This window comes from Haematobia irritans, chromosome 2 (genome assembly GCF_050003625.1).
Source record: "Haematobia irritans isolate KBUSLIRL chromosome 2, ASM5000362v1, whole genome shotgun sequence".
NCBI classification, from domain to species: Eukaryota; Metazoa; Arthropoda; class Insecta; order Diptera; family Muscidae; genus Haematobia; species Haematobia irritans.
This window is the reverse complement of record NC_134398.1, coordinates 132,966,469-132,989,267: the sequence shown is the minus strand read 5'-3', so window position 1 is coordinate 132,989,267 and position 22,799 is coordinate 132,966,469.

The following is a 22,799-nucleotide window of genomic DNA, read 5'->3' as shown; positions in this document are numbered from 1 at the left end:
ACCTCGACTTTCGTGGTAAAGGATTGCCTACCAACAATATCGTAATTTTAATGATTACAACCCAGTAGGTATTATTCTAACAACGTGTAGTTATAATTTTGCACAGGGAGGATTTTGATGTCCACACCTAAATAACACAATGCTTCTGTTGATTAAGAACTGAATATTGTTTTTAAGGCTATTTGGGACGCTGATTCCAAATCTGCAATTGTTTTTTTTTCTATCAGCTCGAATTTTCGAAATATACATATATATATATAGTCTTTACATTGTTTTTCGATTTCACGTAAATCGGACTACAACTTTGACCTCTGTGGTCATATGACGGAAAATCGAACGATAGATATATATGGGAGCTATATCTAAATCTGAAACGATTTCAATAAAATTTTGCACTTTTGACTACACTACTAATTGTACTCATAGTGCAAAATTTCAACCAAATTGGCTTCTTGGGGCATATAAGTCCATATCGGCGAAAGATATATGGGAGCTATATCTAAATCTAAACTGATTTCAATCAAATTTGGCACACTTGACTATAGTACTAATTGCTATCCTTGCGCAAAATTTCAAACAAATTAGGGTAGGTTATGTTAGGTTAAAGTGGCAGCCCGATTAAGTTTCAGGCTCAATTAGACTATTCAGTCCATTGTGATACTAGAAGAAGAAAACTAGAAGTGCCCATTACATATGGGCATTTCTAGTTTTAACTACTGAACCTTCTCTATTATTTTCTTTTGTTGAACCAACAAGATTGTACCAAAAACATTAACAGACTGCTTAAGCTAACGTTTTCAAGGTCCGCCAGTAATCTAAAGCTATATGCCCCTAAAATTCGCTTACGCCTTACACAAAATGCAGGACACTCACAAATGAGGTGTTTAATTGATTAATTTTCCTCCGCATCATGACAGCTCATACAGTAGTTACTATACTTCACACCAATAGTTTTTGCAAATTCGCCTATCAGGCAGCTACCCGTTATAGCAGATATCAAGATTGATATCTGACGTCTTAAGAACACTAGCATGTCTTGTGTGCGGTTTAAGTTTAAATGAAGCCATATTTGCTTGGGGTCGTTACAACCTTTGCAATTCTCCCATCGAACATTGGCCATCATAACAGCCTTCTCACGCAGTAAGGGTTTGAAGATAGCCAGAGACATACCAACAGATTCTAGTTCCCCTGGAATATGTAAGGTAGTTCCTAGCCTTGCTAACTCATCTGCTTCGCAGTTCCCCGGTATGTTCCTATGGCCAAGCACCCATATTAGGTTAGGTTATGTGGTAGCCCGATGTATCAGGCTCACTTAGACTATTCAGTCCATTGCGATACCACATTGGTGAACTTCTCCCTTATCACTGAGTGCTGCCCGATTCCATGTTAAGCTCAATGACAAGATACCTCCTTTTTATAGCCGAGTCCGAACGGCGTTCCACATTGCAGTGAACCCACTTAGAGAAGCTTTGAAACCCTCAGAAATGTCACCGGCATTACTGAGGTGGGATAATCCACCGCTGAAAAACTTTTTGGTGTTCGGCCGAAGCAGGAATCGAACCCAAGACCTTGTGTATGCAAGGCGGGCATGCTAACCATTGCACCACGGTGGCTCCCATATTAGGTGAATATTGTACTGCTCAGCAAATCTCAATGAGATATTTGCGTCAGTCGATGGCCGTTTTCGAGCTAAGGAACACAGAGTCCAAGGATTTTATTGCAAGTTGACTGTCTGAGTATATATTAATGCCAATATTTATTGTAACATTACTTCTCAGCCAATTTATCAACTCTCTTACTGCTAATATTTCAGCCTGAACAAGTATATACGGCCGTAAATTCGGCCAGGCCGAATCTTATGTACCCTCCACCATGGATTGCGTAGAAACTTCTACGAAAGACGGTCATCCACAATCGAATTACTTGGGTTGTGGTATCTTAAAACTTCTTAACATCATTTTCTAAATTGTGAGTTAGTCCATACGTGGTATATATTAGACAAAAAAGTTATGTATAGTTAAGTCTACAAATAATTACGAATCGATATGGACTTTTTGCGCGGTACGTAGAGAGCCAGAATTGAAATATGGGGGTCGCTTATATGGGGGCTATATACAATTATGAACTTGTTATGGACCAATTTTTGTTTGATTGGAAATCGATTTATCTAAGGGATATATAACTATATACCGATATGGACCTAGTTAGGCATGGTTGTTAACGACCATATACTAGCACAATGTACCAAATTTCAACTCACTCGGATGATTTGGCTTGGTACATTGGCTACTCCAAGAGGCTCCAAAACCAAATCTCGGTATCGGTTTATATGGGGCTATATATGATTATGGACTGATATGGACCACTTTTGGCATGGTTGTTAAATATCATATGCTATCACCACGTACCAAATTTCAAGCAGATCGGATGAATTTTGCTTCTCCAAAAGGCACCGGAGGTCAAATCTGGGGATCGGTTTATATGGGAACTATATATAATTATGGACTGATAGGAACCAATTCCTGCATGGTTGTTGGATACCATATACTAATATCACGTACCAAATTTCAACCGAAAGGGAAGAATTTTGCTCTTCCAACGGGCTCTGGAGGTCAAATCTGGGGATCGGTTTATATGGGGCCTATATATAATTATGGGCCGATACAGACCAATTTTTACATGGGAGTTTGAGGCCATATATTACCACCACGTACCAAATTTCAACTGAATCAGATGAATTTTGGTCTTCCAAGAGGCTCTGGAGGTCAAATCTGGTGATCGGTTTATATGGGGGCTATATATAATTATGGACGATGTGGACCAATTTTTTTATGGATGTTAGAGACCATATACTAACACCATGTACCAAATTTCAGCCGGATCGGATGAAATTTGCTTCTCTTAGAGGCCTCGCAAGCCAAATTTGGGGGTCCGCTTATATGGGGCTATACGTAAAAGTGGACAGATATGGCCCATTTGCAATACCATCTGACCTACATAAATAACAACTACTTGTGCCAAGTTTCAAGTCGATAGCTTGTTTCGTTCGGAAGTTAGCGTGATTTCAACAGACGGACGGACGGACATGCTCAGATCGACTCAGAATTTCACCACGACCCGGAAAATATATACTTTATGGGGTCTTAGAGCACTATTTCGATGTGTTACAAACGGAATGACAAAGTTAATATACCTCCCATGCTATGGTGGAGGGTATAAAGACACTACAGTGATTAGGTAATCTTTTCGCTATTCGAATTTCCAGATCTTTAGAATATACTCCGAAACCCACGTGTCCATCCAATTTGGAGCCATCAGTGTAGTAATCTATATATTTTGTATTCCCCGGGGTCTGTGTACACCACGCCTCAATGTTGGGAATAAGAGTTTAAACTTTTTGTGGTTTCGCCAGAGTGTAATCCACTACGTTAAGCACTTCTGGCATTATTTGGAGGACTTTGACCGTGCATAGCTCGCGCAACACACATGCTGAACTTTATCTAAACCTGTCGGTTGCTGAAGTGCCGGCCACCAGACTACACCATATAGTATTATAGGTTTAACCACTGCCGTGTATAGCCAATGCGCAATTTTCGGTTTTAGTCCCCACTTTTTTCCTATTGCCGTTTTGCACGAGTACAAGGCTACCGTGGCTTTTCTCGCCCTTTCTTAAATATTAAGCCTAAAGTTCAGCTTCCTGTCCAAAATAATGCCAAGGTCTTTTGCACACTCACCAAACGGAATTTCAATATCCCCTAAGGATATGGACTTAACCGTGGGAGCTTTGCGATCTTTGCAGTACATGACTTTACTCCAAGACCATTTCCTTTAGCCCATTTCTCAGTCATCCGGAGGGCTCTCTGTATAACATCTCTAAATGTTGATGGGAATTTCGCGATCAAAGAAGTAGCTGATCAATTGCCCAGGGGAAAATAAAATGTTAATTTTATAATAACAAGCAACAACCACCAACTTAATTCAATATCGCTCCCTGTTAAAATGCGCTCCAAGCTACTAAACACATATATGTTTATAGGCTATTTCTAAATTAATATATGTTTGCATCCAAGCATATTATATTTACAAACATTTTATGTCCCAAACATGTTATGCTAATTTATGAACATTATATGCTTGCACTCAAAAATATTGTGTTTAAAAATTTGTGTTCCAAATATATAATGTTTATAGCCAAACATATGAAAAACAGTCTTTTTCATCCGTGTAGATGGACTCTGGCACCCACCCTGAGCATTATTGCCAAAGACACCATGTGTCTATCTCGTCTCCTTCTGGGTGTTGCAATCATATGCACTCACTTATAATACCCTGCTCCACAATGTGGCGCAGGGTATAAAAAACAGAGGTAGACCTGGGGTGCGTCGTATCAGAGTTGGATACGACTCTGGCAGAAGTCGCGTAATATGACCACCTAGCTATCCAAATATCATATGTAGTGCAGTCAATAATCTTTTCTATCTCAGGCCTACCCAAATACTCATTGGATAGTGTGAATGAGATCTTTAATGCTTGTAATAATTATGGCTTCTGATAGAAACTCCATCGAAACGAACAACACCACCACCATCAAACAACGAACATATGAATCGAATCAATTTCACTGCGTAAGTTTTCTCTTACAAGTGGATCAAAATTCAGTGTGAATCTTTATTCATTGCCTCCTGTTCTCAACAGCACTTTTGGGTGCTCTACATAAATCCCATAATTCTGAGCAGCAATTCTTTTGGCTTTTTCTGCTTTTGTTTTGCCACCATATGATTTCAGTGGTTTCCATAGTTATGCTGCTGATGTTACCATTTGCTTTATGGTGTTCTTGTCTGTTGTTAACCTGGTCTTTTGCTGTTGCAATCATCAGGGCACAAAATATTCGTCCTGTCCTACGATGGTTGGTTTGTCCTGTCCGGCTGTTTGAAGAAGTCAGCCATTCGTTTTTACGTTTTGCGGTTTTGTGAAAATTTGAATTGTCGTCTGCTCTTTTTAGGTAAAGATTTATGGCAGTGTTGTTAAATTTTAATAAAATAAAAAATATTTTATTTTCTTGTTCTGGTCTTTTTGTGTTTTTTTGTTGATGTTGTTGTTGTTGTCTTGGTTTCTTGCTTTAGGTGAGTGTCAGGGTGTTGATGTCGTGGAATTATATTTGGACATTGGTCTACATACACATGTCCCTCTCGCTCGCTGGATATATGTCATCGAATAAGGATTTACGTAAATCACTTGATGGTTAACGCTCGCGTAGCAAAACAAAAAATATTCTCACAATTTGCAGTTGGAAATAACAGCAGCCACCACCATCAAGTGACCAATTCCAATTGGATGTGAAATTATGGCTTGCAAAAAGAATAAAAATGCAGACATTCAAAATTAAGAATCACATTCCAATCGCAATGTGAAGCTAGCTGTTGAGCCCACAGGACTGTAGATTGAACACAAAGCGAATATGACAAGACTCGATGATTGGATGAAAAATCCGGAATGTCATCTGTCTTCCAATAATATAAAATGAAAATTTGTGCATTAACCGGGTCAATTGAAAAGTCCCCAGGCTGACACCTAGATAACATACTAGTATTAGATCTATATGATGTATAGGTAGAAGTATAGGATTATTATCTATGGATTATAAATTTTATAGTGAAGAATTTTGTTTTGCAGCACGCACTTTTTGCGGTCTGAGAATAGGAGATGCGGAAGCAATCCCAATTTAACATAAGGATTTCCCACCTTTTGGCAATTATATGTGGCACTTACTATTTTTGAGAATTTTACAAAAAGTTTCGTATGCCTTAGTTAGTATTGACCTATTTGTACGGTCATTAAAATTTACAGGGTTGCTATAATATCTAAACCGCTAGTCTTTGGCAGCTGACAAATATTTTTTTGCTGAAAGTTCATTTTATTGTTTAGAATTGGATCCCATCCAAAAATTTGACGAAGAAACTCAATTAATTTTTTAAATGACAATCAATTATTTAATTACTTTTCTTGTAATTTTCGTATGATTTTGCGTTTTTAAAGATTTTTATAAAGTTTTCTTTGGTTTTGTGCCAAATTTAATGGTTCTGTGAATCTAATTATTACCGAATGGAATATTCAAATACATCTCTTTTTCTTTGAAAAAAGAAATTAATTTAATTAAAATTTTAATTGAAATAATGAATCTTACCCAAACGTAGCACAAAGTAACCTTCTGCATTATCAACCAAACCAAAACCAAGAAACGATCATCCAAATCGTTTCATATTTAGATGTAGCTCCCATAGATATTTATCGCCCTATTTTACCGAATTTAGCTCTTATACTCTTATTTACTAACCAGTGCTACTCAAGTCTCAAATTTAGAGGTATTAGCCGATCTTATTCAGACTTATATATAGCTCTTACATTATTATTACCCACAGTAGTTGATAGTTTTCCATGTTTTTATACCCTTCAACACTACCGTGGTATGTAACGCCAAGAAGATCAGTCCGAGACCCATCGTTTACTATACTGATCGTCTTAGAATAAAATTCTGAGTCGATTTAGCGATGTCCGTTTGTCTGTAAGTGTAATTTTGTGTGCAGTTTATGAACGGACTCATCCGCAATCTTGGGTTTTTTGATTTTGGATTCAGATTTAGATATAGCTGCCATCTATATTTATCACCGATTTGATGATAATCGGCGTGTTTATGAACTGATCTAGTTCAAATTTATTATATCTGAATATTTTGCAAGTCCCGTGAAACTTGCATAATAGAAGCAAAAACTGTTCAGATTTAGTTACAGCTTCCATATATATCTCTCGCCCGATAGGCATTTATATTGGTCCAGAAGTCAGAATGTTATACTAATTTCCTTCAAATTTTGCACAAGGAGTACCACTGATGGTAACGTCAAGTGTGCCAAATTTTATTAAAATCGGTTGAAATTTAGATATAGGTTGCATATATATCTTTCGTCTGTTATAGAGCCATATGACCACAAGAGGCCAAATTTCTGTTCTGATTTACTTGAAATTCCTCTGTGGGTAGAATTAATGGACTGAATAGTCTAAGTGAGCCTGAGACTTAATCGGGCTGCCACTTTAACCTAGAATTGAGATTTCAGCAATAAGTGCAAAATTTCGTTTAATGTGGTTAATAAAGGGTGGTTAACATTTCAAGGGCCGATGTTGACTTTGAATAAAACACAAACTATTTACGAAATTATTGTAATTTTATTTTATTATGATATATTGGTATTACTCAATTATGTATGGAACAAAATATCGGCCAAATGGGTGCCGCGACCTCGGTGGCACACCTTCATCCGATGGTCCAAATTTTCGATGAGGCATAATGGAGGTTCTATGCCGTTAATGTGCCGAATTATCTCATCGTTTAGCTCTTGAATTGTTGCTGGCTTATCGACGTACACCTTTTCTTTCAAATAATCCCAAAGAAAAAAGTCGAACGGTATCAAATCACATGATCTTGGCGGCCAATTGACATCGCCATTACGTGAGATAACACGGCCATTGAATTTGTTGCGCAAAAGAGCCATTGTTTCGTTAGCTGTGTGGCAAGTGGCGCCGTCCTGCTGAAGCCACATATCGTCCACATCCATATCTTCCAATTCGGGCCATAAAAAGTTCGTTATCATCTCACGATAGCGAACACCATTCACAGTAACTGCCTGACCGATTATTTTCTTCGAAAATTGATCATCCACTGTTGCCACTTCTTGGAACCATTCTGCCCATTCACGACGTCCATGGTTCAAATTGAGTAAGTCTGAAATAGAGAAATGTCAAATAAAATTCGGAAAAAAACTTGGCGTTTAGGTGTGGTTAACATTCAACATCGGCCCTTACAATTTGACCACCCTTTACTTAGACGTAGCTTTCATATATATCTTTCATCTGATATGCGCTCATATGGCCCCAAAAGCTTGAGTTTTGCCCTGATTTGTTTCAATAAGGAGTACAATTAATTGTATCGTCAAGTATTCCAAATTTGACTCATATGACCACTGAGATCAAAGAAATTTTGCAGAGAATACAGATTGGTTGTGATAACCGAATTTATTGCCAACCTCCTTTTTGGCAGTTGCACCAACTATCTGTTGGCAGTTGTGTCACCCGACAAATTCGGTCGACTCAATCGAATTATAGGAAATCCAAATAATACTATATATGGAGTTGCCCCCTTCGTCATTTGGTTGTGTCACCCAACTTAAATAGCACTATAACCGAATAAAAAAATTAATTTCATTTAAATTTTATTTAATTTTTATATTTGGTTTAAATACATTTAAATATTTGTATTAATGATGTATAGCTAAATACAATGTATGATAACAAATTAATGTCCTTAAACTGTTTTATCTGTTGAAACTTAAAATTTGATACACACCCTACACTGAAAAAAAAACATGCCCGGTTCCAAAGATTTTGTCTTTACTTTAAAAATTTTGGTATTGATTCCGAGCCAAAGAAGCGGAGAATACAAGTAAGGATACTTTTAAGACACAATTATCTTTTAAATTTGGGTTTTGTGTACTTGCCTCTAGGAAGCAAATTTTAATTTTTCGCTTTTTCAGCTTTTTTATTCATATGCTATCAAAGCCCTTTAAAAACGTTTTATTTTTTTTTCCAAATTAAGACTTGACTTCCAGTAGAAATTATGATATGTTTCAAGTAGTAAACGTCTTTAAAATGAAGTGTTGAAAAACATGTCCTATATTTGAACGATTTTTTGCTTTGTAGTCAAGATGCAAAAACGCAACAAATTTCAAGACAATTTCATTAAATGTAAAGAATTTTTCTGAGTTATTAAAGTCAATTTGATCTTAGCCCAAAAATTTGTTCTTTCATGTTATGATACCCATTTTTAAGTGAAATCACTTAATTATAAGGATAATACGACTTCATTGAAAAGTTTATCGACTTCTGGACAATAAAAAAAAAAACTTTATAGTAGAGAATTGCGTCTTCCGTGCTAAGCAAAATTTGCATTCGTATTTTAAAGACATGAAATCTTTGACCTCACGACAACATTTTTTTGAGTGTATTAAGACCTTCAGTTGAAAGTGACTTTTTTATAACCACCACCATAGAATGGTGACGGGGGTATAATAAGTTTGTCATTCCGTTTGTAACACATCGAAATATCGTTTTCCGACTATATAAAGTATATATTTTCATGATCAGGGAGAAATTCTAAGACGATATAACGATGTCCGTCTGTCTGTCTGTTGTAATCACGCTACAGTTTTCAATAATGAAGCAATCGTGCTGAAATTTTGCACAAACTCGTCTTTTGTCTGCAGGCAGGTTAAGTTCGAAGATGGGCTACATCGGTCTAGGTTTTGATATAGTCCCCATATAAATCGACCTCCCATTTGGGGTCTTGGGCTTATAGAAATCGTAGTTTTTATCAAATTTGCCTGAAATTTTAAATCTAGTGGTATTTTATGACCATAAAGAGTGTGCCAAAAATGGTGAGTATCGGTTCATGTTTTAGTATAGCCCCCATATAGACCGATCTCCGGATTTTACTTCTTGGGCTTATAGAAACCGCAGTTTTTATTCAATTTACCTGGAAATCTAGAAGTATTGTAGGACCACAAATACGTTTGCCAAAAATTGTGAGTATCGGTCCATATTTTCGTATACCCCCATATAGAACGATCTCCCGATTTTACTTCTTGGGCTTATAGAAATTTTTATCCAATTTACCTGAAATTGGAAATCGAGAGGTACTTTAGAACCGTAAAGAGGTGTGCCAAAAATTGTGAGCATCGGTCCATGTTTTGGTATGGTCCCCATATAAACCGACCTCCCGATTTGGGGTCTTGGGCTTATAGGAACCGTAGTTTTTATCCAATGTGTCTGAAATTGAAAATCTAGAGGTACTTGAGGACCATCAAAAGGTGTGCCGAAAATGGTCCATATCGTTCCATGTTTTAGTATAGCCCACATATAGACCGATCTCCCGATTTTACATCTTGGGTTTATAGAATCCGTAGTTTATATAAAATTTGTCTGAAATTTGAAATTTATGGGTATTTTAGGACCATAAAGAGGTGTGCCACAAATGGTGAGTATCGGTCCATGTTTTGGTATAGCCCCCATATAGACCGATATCCCGATTTTACTTCTTGGGCTTCTAGAATCCAAAGTTGTTATCCAATTTGCCTGAAATTGGAAATCTAGAGGTATTTTCCATATTTTAGTATAGCCCCCATAAGAACGATCTCCCGATTTAATTCCTTGGATTTCTAGAAAACGTAGTTTTTGTCCGATTTGCCTGAAATTGTAAATATTCTCGTATTTTAGGCTCACAAAAACGTGCATCGGATTATGTTTTTATCGGTCCATTTGGTAATACCTCCATATAGACCGACTTCACTTCTTGAGGGAATAGAAGGCGCACTGATCATGAAAATTGCTTGAAACTCAATGTAAAATTTCCAGATTTTACTTCTCGGGCGAAAATCTACAGATTTAAAATTTCAAATTAAGACGTTATTTTATAATTTTCTTGCACTCTTACAAGAGATGTTAATAATTCCTCTAAAACTCAAACAAAAATGGTTCTTATAAATCCAGGATCTGAGGACAATCATAGGTGAAATCTTTAACTTTATTTTTGGGAAGTGTCCTCAAGCCCTCCTGAAATTTCAAAGGAAACCCTAACATTTGGTTCATGGTGGTGGGTATTTAAGATTCGGCCCGGCCGAACTTACTGCTGTATATACTTGGTAAATATTAAAAGGCATAAAAATTGACCCGCATATACGTTCCCTGTAGGAAGACAGGGGTCTAGTGTCTCAAAGTCACCACTTTTGTCAACTATTATGGTGACATAGTCAACAAATGGTCTACATTTTTGACAGCTGTAAAAAAATAATATCAGCAAAAGAAATTTAAAAATACCAGTGAAAAACAATAGTATATAAATATCGCAAAAAAAACTTCGAAGAGAGGACAGTGAGGTTGTGCAGAGTTCGGAGGACATTTTATTGTGTCTTTGATCGATAGGACGAGCAGAAATTAGAATTTTCGAGTTAAAATAGTGGTTAATCGAAACAGCATCAACCAGAAATTAGCCAGAGGAACTACTGGTTAATTTAAAGAAGGAAAACCTAGATATTTGCGGCTATGATAGGTAAAATCTGTTTAAGCAACGTATTATATTATATATTATTACTTTTTCTATTTTCAGTCGTTATTTCTAGTTGTGCAGAATTGTCAGATAAATGTCACAAAATAAGAAAGTTGGAAGCAATGACAACGAGGACAACTTGATCTATTTATTGAACTAGCTATAGGACCCATGTGTGATTTGATTTTATTGTATGTTAATCTTTTGCAAATACACAAAATAAAAAATATAAATTAAATCAAAAAAGTAAACTTATTTTTACACAAAAAATCCAAAAGTGTTGACTAAAGTAACGATAAAGTACTACTGACTCATTAGATCCAATGTCTCCATATGGTCCCATAAGTACCATCTAGTCAGTAGTTCTATTGTCAGTAGTGGATTTTCAATGACAAGCGTATGTTAAATGTCTATAGCAAAATATATTGTGTGGGGTATACTTTGTCAGTAGTACTGGTGACATAGTCAATAGTGATTGCCATCTGTTCCGTTTAGACAAGCAAGCCAATTTTGAAACCACAAGTGATGAACTTCTTCTTATTGCTGAGTGCGTCCCGATAGTGTGCTACGCATTATGAAAAATAAATAACTATTAAGAATCTGGCCCATGGCCCTTTGTATCCATTTGGGTCCGTTGTACAACGTTGGTATATTGGATTATTGTTTAAAATAAATCAAATAAGATTATTTAGATTTTAGTGCACTCATGTTTATAAAAAAGTTCAGAACTTACCACTTTAGTCACTGCGACATCTCTGTGAGGTTCCAAGTAATAATCCACTAATATATAATTCTAAATGTAGAATTTTCATTATCAGAACCGATTTCCAACCAAATAGTTCTCTGTGTATATGCCAATGCTGATCAAAATCGGTTCAAATTCAGATGTAGCTCCTATATAAATGTACGCCTGATTTGGGGATTTTAATTCAATTCGCTTGATATTTTACATAGAGAATAGATTTTATATTCTATTTAAATGCGTTGAACTTTATCCAATTCGGAACAGATTTGGATAAAGTCTCTATATACCCGATCTTCCGGTTTAGCAAATATGGCCAAAATATCCGCATTTTACACAAAATTATCATTTTCCCATATTACCTTATCCTTCACCCTGTAATGTCAAATTTTCTACAGAATGGTTAAAGTTTCGATAAGGATCCGAAATGTCGCCCGATTTGGCCAAATAATATTTCACACGTCAAAATTGACCTACCTACCTCTAATATATATGTATGTATCTCCTGATAAACCACAAATGTTTTTTTACAATTGTTTCCACATTTGTTACTAACATTGTGTTTAGTCCCAAATTTTAAGGAGTTGGGATGGTATGAAAAATGTTGATCTACATAGTAGCGAAGTGTAATATAGTCTGTCCCGTCCGACTTTAGGGCTCAATATTAGTGGCACGCTAACTCTGTACTTGGAAAATCTTATATCAGGCATTTCTGTTCAGATTGAGATAAAGCTCCCATAAATGTGTAATTTTCTTAAATATGGAAATAAGGCTTATCTCTCAAACCTATTTCAATGGTACCTCACAAATGCTTATGTTTACTAATTCAGTAGAGTAGGTTTAAGATATGATATAATCGGCCCCGCCCGGTTTCTACTTTACTCTCATGTTTTTTTTTTTAAAACTTTTTCGTCTACGTAAACTTGTTTTTAATAATACTAGCCAATATTGTATCGCCTGTCGAGAAAGGGATCGGTACACTTTTCAAATATTTTTCCGAAATTTATATTATTTTATTTAAAATTAAAATTCAGATATTTTGAATTTATCTGTAAAACTGGGTAAAACAAATGATTTTTATATATCACTTCAAAAGAACTCATTGCGAAGAGAAAATTAAGTCCCTATCTACAAGAACAACAGTCAACCTGTATATTGATATACTGAAACGGTCCAAGAAAATTCCCGAATTCTAAAGAATTATTTCTAGAAACAAACAAAATAAATATACAATATCTTCACAATAAATTCCAAACTTTTATCGAATATGTAATACCATGAAAGTGTAGAAATAGAATTTATTTTTTAATATTTTTTTATTTTATTATTATTATTTTTTTTTTCAAACAAAATTAAATTTTATTAAATTTAGAACACAAATTTTAAGTTGAAAACAAGTAAGGAAAGCCTAAAGTCGGGCGGGGCCGACTATATTATACCCTGCACCACTTTGTAGATCTAAATTTTCGATACCATATCACATCCGTCAAATGTGTTGGGGGCTATATATAAAGGTTTGTCCCAAATACATACATTTAAATATCACTCGATCTGGACAGAATTTGATAGACTTCTACAAAATCTATAGACTCAAAATTTAAGTCGGCTAATGCACTAGGGTGGAACACAATTTTAGTAAAAAAATATGGGAAACATTTAAATCTGAAGCAATTTTAAGGAAACTTCGCAAAAGTTTATTTATGATTTATCGCACGATATATATGTATTAGAAGTTTAGGAAAATTAGAGTCATTTTTACAACTTTTAGACTAAGCAGTGGCGATTTTACAAGGAAAATGTTGGTCGAAATCAGAAAAACATATATATGGGAGCTAAATCTAAATCTGAACCGATGTCAACCAAATTTGGCACGCATAGCTACAATGCTAATTCTACTCCCTGTGCAAAATTTCAACTAAATCGGAGTTAAAAATTGGCCTCTGTGGTCATATGAGTGTAAATCGGGCGAAAGCTATATATGTGAGATATATCTAAATCTGAACCGATTTCAACAAAATTTGGCACCTATAGCTACAATGCTAATTATACTCCCTGTACAAAATTTCAACTAAATCGGAGTTAAAAATTGGCCTCTGTGGTCATATGAATGTAAATCGGGCGAAAGCTATATATGGGAGCTATATCTAAATCTGAACCGATTTCAACCAAATTTGGCACGCATAGCTACAATGCTAATTATACTCCCTGTGCAAAATTTCAACTAAATCGGAGTTAAAAATTGGCTTCTGTGGTCTTATGAGTGTAAATCGGGCGAAAGCTATATATGGGAGATATATCTAAATCTGAACCGATTTCAACCAAATTGGGCACGTATAGCTACAATGCTAATTATACTCCCTGTACAAAATTTCAACTAAATCGGAGTTAAAAATTGGCCTCTGTGGTCATATGAATGTAAATCGGGCGAAAGCTATATATGGGCGCTATATCTAAATCTGAACCGATTTCAACCAAATTTGGCACGCATAGCTACAATGCTAATTATACTCCCTGTGCAAAATTTCAACTAAATCGGAGTTAAAAATTGGCCTCTGTGGTCGTATGAATGTAAATCGGGCGAAAGCTATATATGGGAGCTATATCTCAATCTGAACCGATTTCAACCAAATTTGGCACGCAAAGCTACAATGCTAATTATACTCCCTGTGCAAAATTTTAACTAAATCGGATAAAAAATTGGCCTCTGTGGTCATTTGAGTGTAAATCGGGCGAAAGCTATATATGGGAGCTATATCTAAATCTGAACCGATTTCAACCAAATTTGGCACGCATAACTACAATGCTCATTCTACTCCCTGTGCAAAATTTCAATTAAATTGGAGTAAAAGATTGGCCTCTGTGGTCATATGAGTGTAAATCGGGCGAAAGCTATATATGGGAGCTATATCTAAATCTGAACCGATTTCCACCAAATTTGACACGCATAGCTATAATGCTAATTCTACTCCCTGTGCAAAATTTCAACTAAATCGGATAAAAAATTGGCCTCTGTGGGCAAATGAGTGTAGATCGGGCGAAAGCTATATATGAGAGCTATATCTAAATCTGAACCGATTTGGCTGATATTTTGCAAGTTTTTCGAGATTCATAAAATATTTGGATGTACGGAATTTGAGGATGATCGGTTGATATACACGCCAATTATGACCAGATCGGTGAAAAATATATATGGCAACTATATCTAAATCTGAACCGATTTTTTCCAAAATCAATAGGGATCGTCTTTGAGCCGAAACAGGACCCTATACCAAATTTTAGGACAATCGGACTAAAACTGCGAGCTGTACTTTGCACACAAAAATACATCAACAGACAGACAGACAGACGGACAGACAGACAGACGGACAGACAGACAGACGGACATCGCTAAAACGACTCAGAATTTAATTCTAAGCCGATCCGTATACTAAAAGGTTGGTCTATGATTACTCCTTCTTGGCTTTACATACAAATGCACAAACTTATTATACCCTGTACCACAGTAGTGGTGAAGGGTATAAAAATTATATAAAGTCCAATCATTAATAACATTAAGATATTTGTCTTTAACATTATTGTAAAATTTATGACACAGATTTTTCAGTGTACATTACTATAACATGTAACTCTAAATGTATTCAAGATTGAATATCAGCGATAACGGTTCGTCATACCCATATTTGTATGGCTTCAAAGTATGAACATTTGTGTGAATAATTTAGCTTACACGTACTACTCTTTATGTTCATGTATTATGGAATTATGCATCTTTTAGTGCAGTTTTTTTTTTTGTAATATTTTTTTATTATTCTATAGTGGCAAAAATTACATATTCATATGCATATTTTATGCTATTAGCTTTTTTTCCTATTTAAAATACAGACGGACATTTTGGTCAACAGATAGATAGTGAAGCTATTACTACAGCTGGTTCGTACATGTGTGACTGAATGAATGGATGGACTGACGGTGTTCGTATGGCACCGATGTTCTTATGAATTATGAAGAATTATGTCTACATTTTATATTTTGATCTGGTGGTCAACTATGTCCATGGGACATGAATATTTTTTTGTGTTTAATAATACCGCTTTATAAATATTCATTTTCTACAGCATTAAATATATTTATATATAAATTATAAAAAGGGTGTACAGTACAATGGAAAGTTGGAAAATGTTGAGTTTCAACTTATGTGTCATAAACTTTTTAATTAGAAACATCTCATTTTTCAATTCTTTTATACAATTCAGTCCAATTATCTATTGCATACATACACTTCCAGTTTCTACCGTTGAACCAACATGATTGTTTCTGTTAAAATTAACATCCTCTTTCTTTACGACAAATTTGATTGGTTTTTCTCCGCATCATGACAACTTATGTAGTAATCAGGCACCACCATGTTTGGCATACCGTTTGTCACATATCGGAATATCGATTTCCGACCATAATAAGTACATATATTCTTGATCAGAGTGACTTTCTAAGATGTTAGATCATCTTATTTTGACCACACAGTCGATGAATCCGAGAGGGGAGCCACCAACGGGCGATACGACAGCCCACAACATTACCATTACCAAATAAACAGCATTTGGACTAGAAACGATCACAGGATTTTATTTTGAAACCCAAGCTCTAATTTACAATTTTACTCAGCTTAGCTAAGGCATTTGTCAACAATTGTGTAACCATTTCGTGAGGTCTCGGGCCTAAGTGGTGTCCCCTCATCAATTATTTGGACTATATACCCCATAAATATAGAAATATAGATTGGACAATTTTGTGAGGAATTTTAATTTAAATTGGGACGAAAGCGTCCCACTTTGGGGACAAGAGAAACAAGAACAAGTATATACGGCCGCAAGTTCGGCCAGGCCGAATCTTATGTACCCACCACCATGGATTGCGTAGAAACTTCTACGAAAGACTGTCATCCACAATCGAATTACTTGGGTTGTGGTATCTTAAAACTTCTTAACATCGTTTTCTAAATTGTGATTTAGTTCATACATGGTATATATTAGACAAAAAAGTTATGTATAGTTGTCTATAAATAATTACGAATCGATATGGGCTTTTTGTACGTAGAGAGCCAGAATTGAAATATGGGGGTCGCTTATATGGGGGCTATATACAATTATGAACTTGATATGGACCAATTTTTGTGTGATTGGGGATCGATTTATCTGAGGGTCATATATAACTATAGACCGATATGGACCTAGTTAGGCATGGTTGTTAACGACCATATACTAGCACAGTGTACCAAATTTCAAACAGATCGGATGAATTTTGCTTCTCCAAAAGGCACCGGAGGTCAAATCTGGGGATCGGTTTATATGGTAGCTATATATAATTATGGACTGATAGGAACCAATTCCTGCATGGTTGTTGGATACCATATACTAACATCACGTACCAAATTCCAACCGAATGGGAAGAATTTTGCTATTCCAAGAGGCTCTGGAGGTCAAATCTGGGGATCGGTTTATATGCGGCCTATATATAATTATGGACCGATATCGACCAATTTTTGCATGGGAGTTTGAGGCCATATATTAACACCACGTACCAAATATCAACTGAATCATATGAACTTTGGCCTTCCAAGAGGTTCCGGAGGTCAAATGTGGTGATCGGTTTATACGGGGGCTATATATAATTATGTACCGATGTGCACCAATTTTTGCATGGTTGTTAGAGACCATATACTAACACCATGTACCAAATTTCAGCCGGATCGGATGAAATTTGCTTCTCTTAGAGGCCTCGCAAGCCAAATCGGGGGATCGGTTTATATGGGGGTTATATATAATAATGGACCGATGTCGACCAATTTTTGCATGGTTGTTAGAGACCATATACTAACATCATGTACCAAATTTCAGCCGGATCGGATGAAATTTGCCTTTCTTAGGGGACTCGCAAGCCAAATCGGGGGATCGGTTTATATGGGGGCTATATATAATTATGAACCGATGTGGACCAATTTTTGCGTGGTTGTAAGAGACCACATACTGACACCATGTACCAAATTTCAGCCGGATCGGATGAAATTTGCCTTTCTTAGGGGACTCGCAAGCCAAATCGGGGGATCGGTTTATATGGGGGCTATATATAATTATGGACCGATGTGGACCAATTTTTGCATGGTTGTTAGAGACCATATACTAACACCATGTACCAAATTTCAGCCGGATCGGATGAAATTTCCTTCTCTTAGAGCCAAATTTTGGGGTCCGTTTATATGGGGGCTATACGTAAAAGTGGACCGATATGGCCCATTTGCAATACCATCTGGGGCCAAATCACCGCATTCGTCATCGAGTTCGGTTTCGTATAGAGAAACATTTCGATCGCATTAAATTTTTGGATCACCGCATTCGATCGTAATTTATTTTGTCTACTACTTTTTTTTACATTGCTGTAAACATATGGTAATAAGAAATTGAAAGAGAGTAGAATTTCAAAATAATGTTTTGTTATCAAATTATGTTATTTCTGATATATTTATATTGTTTTTGTGTGTTAAAATATATGTGTAAAAATATATTATGAATCCAAGTGTTTTTTTTTTCCTCGTTTTCGGATTCAGACGATGAGTACAAAGTGGCATTAATAAGGAAAAATATTCGTCACAAAAGCAGTCCTTTAGCATTGCCTGAAGTAGAGTAAGAGTAAATTGTGTTTTTAACATCCATAGATTTAAAAGGCGTTTTCATATGTCAAAAGAAGCTTTTAAATATGTTCTTGAAAAAATAAGTTTTTTTGAAGCGGCTACTGAGTATTCCTTTCTTTGATCCGATTCCCTAAATGCAAGTAATATTATATTTTCTTAAATGTATTTTGCCAAAATGGAATAATAATTACATTTTCACCAACTTTTTTCTTTTTGTTTACCTTTTTTCTGCTCAAAAATCACTACATACTTCGTTTTCGATAGCATGCTACCTATCGTGTTCAACTTCGAGTAGAAACAATTCGATAACGACTGCGGTGATCCGCGTAAACTACATTACGAAGACGAAGTACTCGATTTCGACTGCGGTGATTTGGCCCCTGACCTACATCAATAACAACTACTTGTGCCAAGTTTCAAGTCGATAGCTTGTTTCGTTCGGAAGTTAACGTGATTTCAACAGACGGACGGACGGACGGACGGACATGCTCAGATCGACTCAGAATTTCACCACGACCCAGAATATATATACTTTATGGGGTCTTAGAGCAATATTTCGATGTGTTACAAACGGAATGACAAAGTTAATATACCCCCCATCCTATGGTGGTGGGTATAAAAATATTGCCTCTTTGGCAAGCAAACCCGATCAATTTGTTTATTCACACACTGTTCAATGGGGAATAGCTTTCCATTGCAGAAAACAAAATTCGAAGCAACTCCTTGACTCTTTCCAGTCTAACTTTTTTGTAGTATCTGCAATCTCATTTTTCAAAATGCGTTGCACTCGTTCTCGCGATATGTTCCGCTCCTGAGCAAATTTTCTACCACTGTGGGCTGGATTTCAAGAAATGATGGCATTCGGATCATTTCTGGTCTTGTTACCTCTTGTTTGTCCACGTTTTGGACGCGATGCAGCACATCCAGTATCACAGTAACGAGCAATGGGACGAGAATCAACAAATGTATTCACATTTAAATGCTGGAGGAGTCTAACGATGGCACAAGGTACACAGAAAAAAAAGTGTCTTGTAAATTTAAGGACCATTTTAACTTTCACATAGTTCAACAAATTTACTGTAATATAGTTCATTTTTCGTAACCACAACGAAAATTAACTTAGCTAAAGGAAAACTTATAAAAATTCAGTAAATGTTTTTTAGTTCACTAACTACGAAATGGGAAGGATTTTTCCTTAAATAAATTTCCAACACAGTAGTTAATGCATCGTTGATTCTATTATAAAAATACATGGGCAATATAAAAATCTTACTACGAAATGTGGACAATTTACTAAGAAAAAATTTTGTATGGAAAAAAATTTTTGTAGTAAAAATTAACTTAACGACATTACCGATTCGTACGATGGCTACCTACAGATTATTTCCCTTTTTATTATATGTGGGAGTGTTTTTACTCACATTGAAAATTTTAGATAAAGTAGAATAAAAAGTAGTTAATATAATCCTTGACGGGTGTATATAATTATTTATAGATTCCTCATAGATTTGGTATATATTTTACCTTAACTTATAGATAGAATTCCAACTAATCAATAACCGTGCTACTGGAAAATGTGAGTGCATCATGTGAGGGAGTTTTTAGAGACATTTTGTGTATATCTCGTATGATTGTTTGTGTTTGTTATTGCGTCCTTTATGCTGTTGTTGGTTGTTTTGATTCTAGAGACAATGGAATATTCCTTGTGTGTTGTTGGTATCTTTTGTGGTGAGAGTTGTTTTCTTGCAATAGCGAGATCAGAAAGGGATCGTGTGTGTGTGGAGTTGTTTTTCTTTACGGAGTTGTTTTTCTTTATGCTGTTTGTGTCTTTGAGTTTTATTGTTGCATTCAGTTATGTGGATGCATTTATGAAGTGCACACGTGGTTTTAATTTTGCAAAGTTGTACGTGAGGTATTGGTGATTATTAATGAAAATACATTTATTTCGAAACATTTTATAAACTGAGAAGTGAATGATGTGATGTTAGAGTAATCAAAAACGCTTTTTATTGAAAAAAAAAAAAAACAAATAACAGATTAAGGAACTGTATATTTCTGTTAATAGTTTAAAATTAGTGCGGATTTTTAATTGATTTACATAAAAAATATACAACATGAGTGGTATAGGATGATCTATATTTATTCTACATCTGGATCACAGGTTGGAGATGCAACCATGTTTTTGAATCTATATTTTTTATGTTACAGCAATTGCTACAGGTGAGTACTAAGTTCGAGTTTAGACGCTAAAATTAAAAATAAATTACTAAGAAAAGTGTAAAATTGTACGTCTTCCGATACAAATTTAAATATAACTTGATGGAGAATAGCCCAAACCAAGTTTTTATAAAGATTATGTTTTTTTATAATGGATTATTAAAGAAAACTTATCATGAAAATTGCGATTTTAGCCTCTAAACTCGAACTTAATATCCACCTTAAATACTAAATGCTATACTGACAATTGGAAATTATGTCTAATATATTTTTTTTTTATTTTTTATTTCAAATATATTCTGAGAATAATTTCAAAAACGTCCCATTAGTCCATGGATATGATTTCAATAATGTACCAACTGGATGGATTTTTCAATGTGGTAAGTTTTTCTATAAACGGTATTTTGTCCGTTTTTAATAAAACTAAAATTTCAATTTATTAAAAATTATTATTTTCACTTGCAGGTAAACAGGTCTTGTAATGGTGATTTTTTGAATATTCTTACTGTTTAATGCTAATTAAGCTGATATCCTTATTGGCTCTAGGAAATACTCTTGAAAACCGTAAGTTAAAAATCAATATGAACGATAGAATTTGATAATATTTTTCTTATATTTTGTATAACTTTGCAATTTCAGATGCTTATAAGACAAATCCGCCCAACAAAAGTTAGCCAACATCGATGAAATTGGACAATTCACTATATCTTTCATGTGGATAGAAAACATGGAAATTTAAATCAATTAGTTTAGTTCTAATAACGTAGAATATTACTCTTTTGAAGAAGCAATTACTAACTACCGACAAGTAACTGCATCCAACGTACTAATAAAAATATTTCCTTTATTGTATATCATAACCCATAGTTTTGTGTAATATAATAATAATTTTTTGGAATAAAATACTGGTGGTTATAGAAAATTGACTTGTTTTGTACGAAAAATTTATTAGTTGTATACAGGCTTGTTGTACCTTTGATTCCTCAATTTCTCTACTTTTTTGAAAATTGTACCGACAAAAAGTTTATTTCAAACTAATTTCTTAATACAGGCTTCCCAAAAAATTGTTAATTTTTCCGGATAGCAGGAATATTTTGAATGAGTTTAACTATATTCTTCCCACAGCATAGTAATAATGAACTAAAATACGATGCAATACATTAACTAATTTATAAGAAAATCATGAACTTATCTAGATGAAAAAAATCTTTGGCGCCAAATCATGGTCATTTTTACTATGGGTTAGTTCATTTTTCATAAAAAATAGTAAACTTTTTTTTCGGTGTAACAACAATGGTTCTGTTGATTAAGAACTGAATATTGTTTTTAAGGTTATTTGGGATGCTGAATCTAAATCTACTCTCTTTTTCTATCAGCTCGACTTTTCGAGATATACCGTTATGTTCAAAATTAAGGCACTTCCGCTACATGTATTGGAATAACTTGAAAACGGTTCACATATTAAATAATAAAAAAAACAAAAACAAGTATATACCGCCGTAAGTTCGGCCAGGCTGAAGCTTATGTACCCTCCACCATGGATTGCGTAGAAATTTCTACTAAAGACTGTCATCCACAATCGAATTAGTTGGGTTGGGGTAACACTTGCCGATGGCAAGGTATCTTAAAACATCTTAACATCGTCTTCTAAATTGTAAGTTAGTCCATACGTGGTATATATTAAACTAAAAAAAGGCCGATTAAATAGGTACATAATTCAGTTTGACAAAATAGAAATAAAATTTTAACAAAATTTTCTATAGAAAAAAATTTTGAAAATATTTTTTATAGAAATAAAATTTTGACAATAATTTCTACAGAATTACAATTTTCACAACATTTTCTATAGAAATAAAATTTTGACAAAATTTTCTATAGATATAATATTTTGACAACATTTTCTATAGAAATAAAATTTTGACAAAATTTTCTATAGAAATAAAATTATAAAAAAATGTTCTATAGAAATAAAATTTTGACAAAATTTTCTATAGAAATAAAATTTC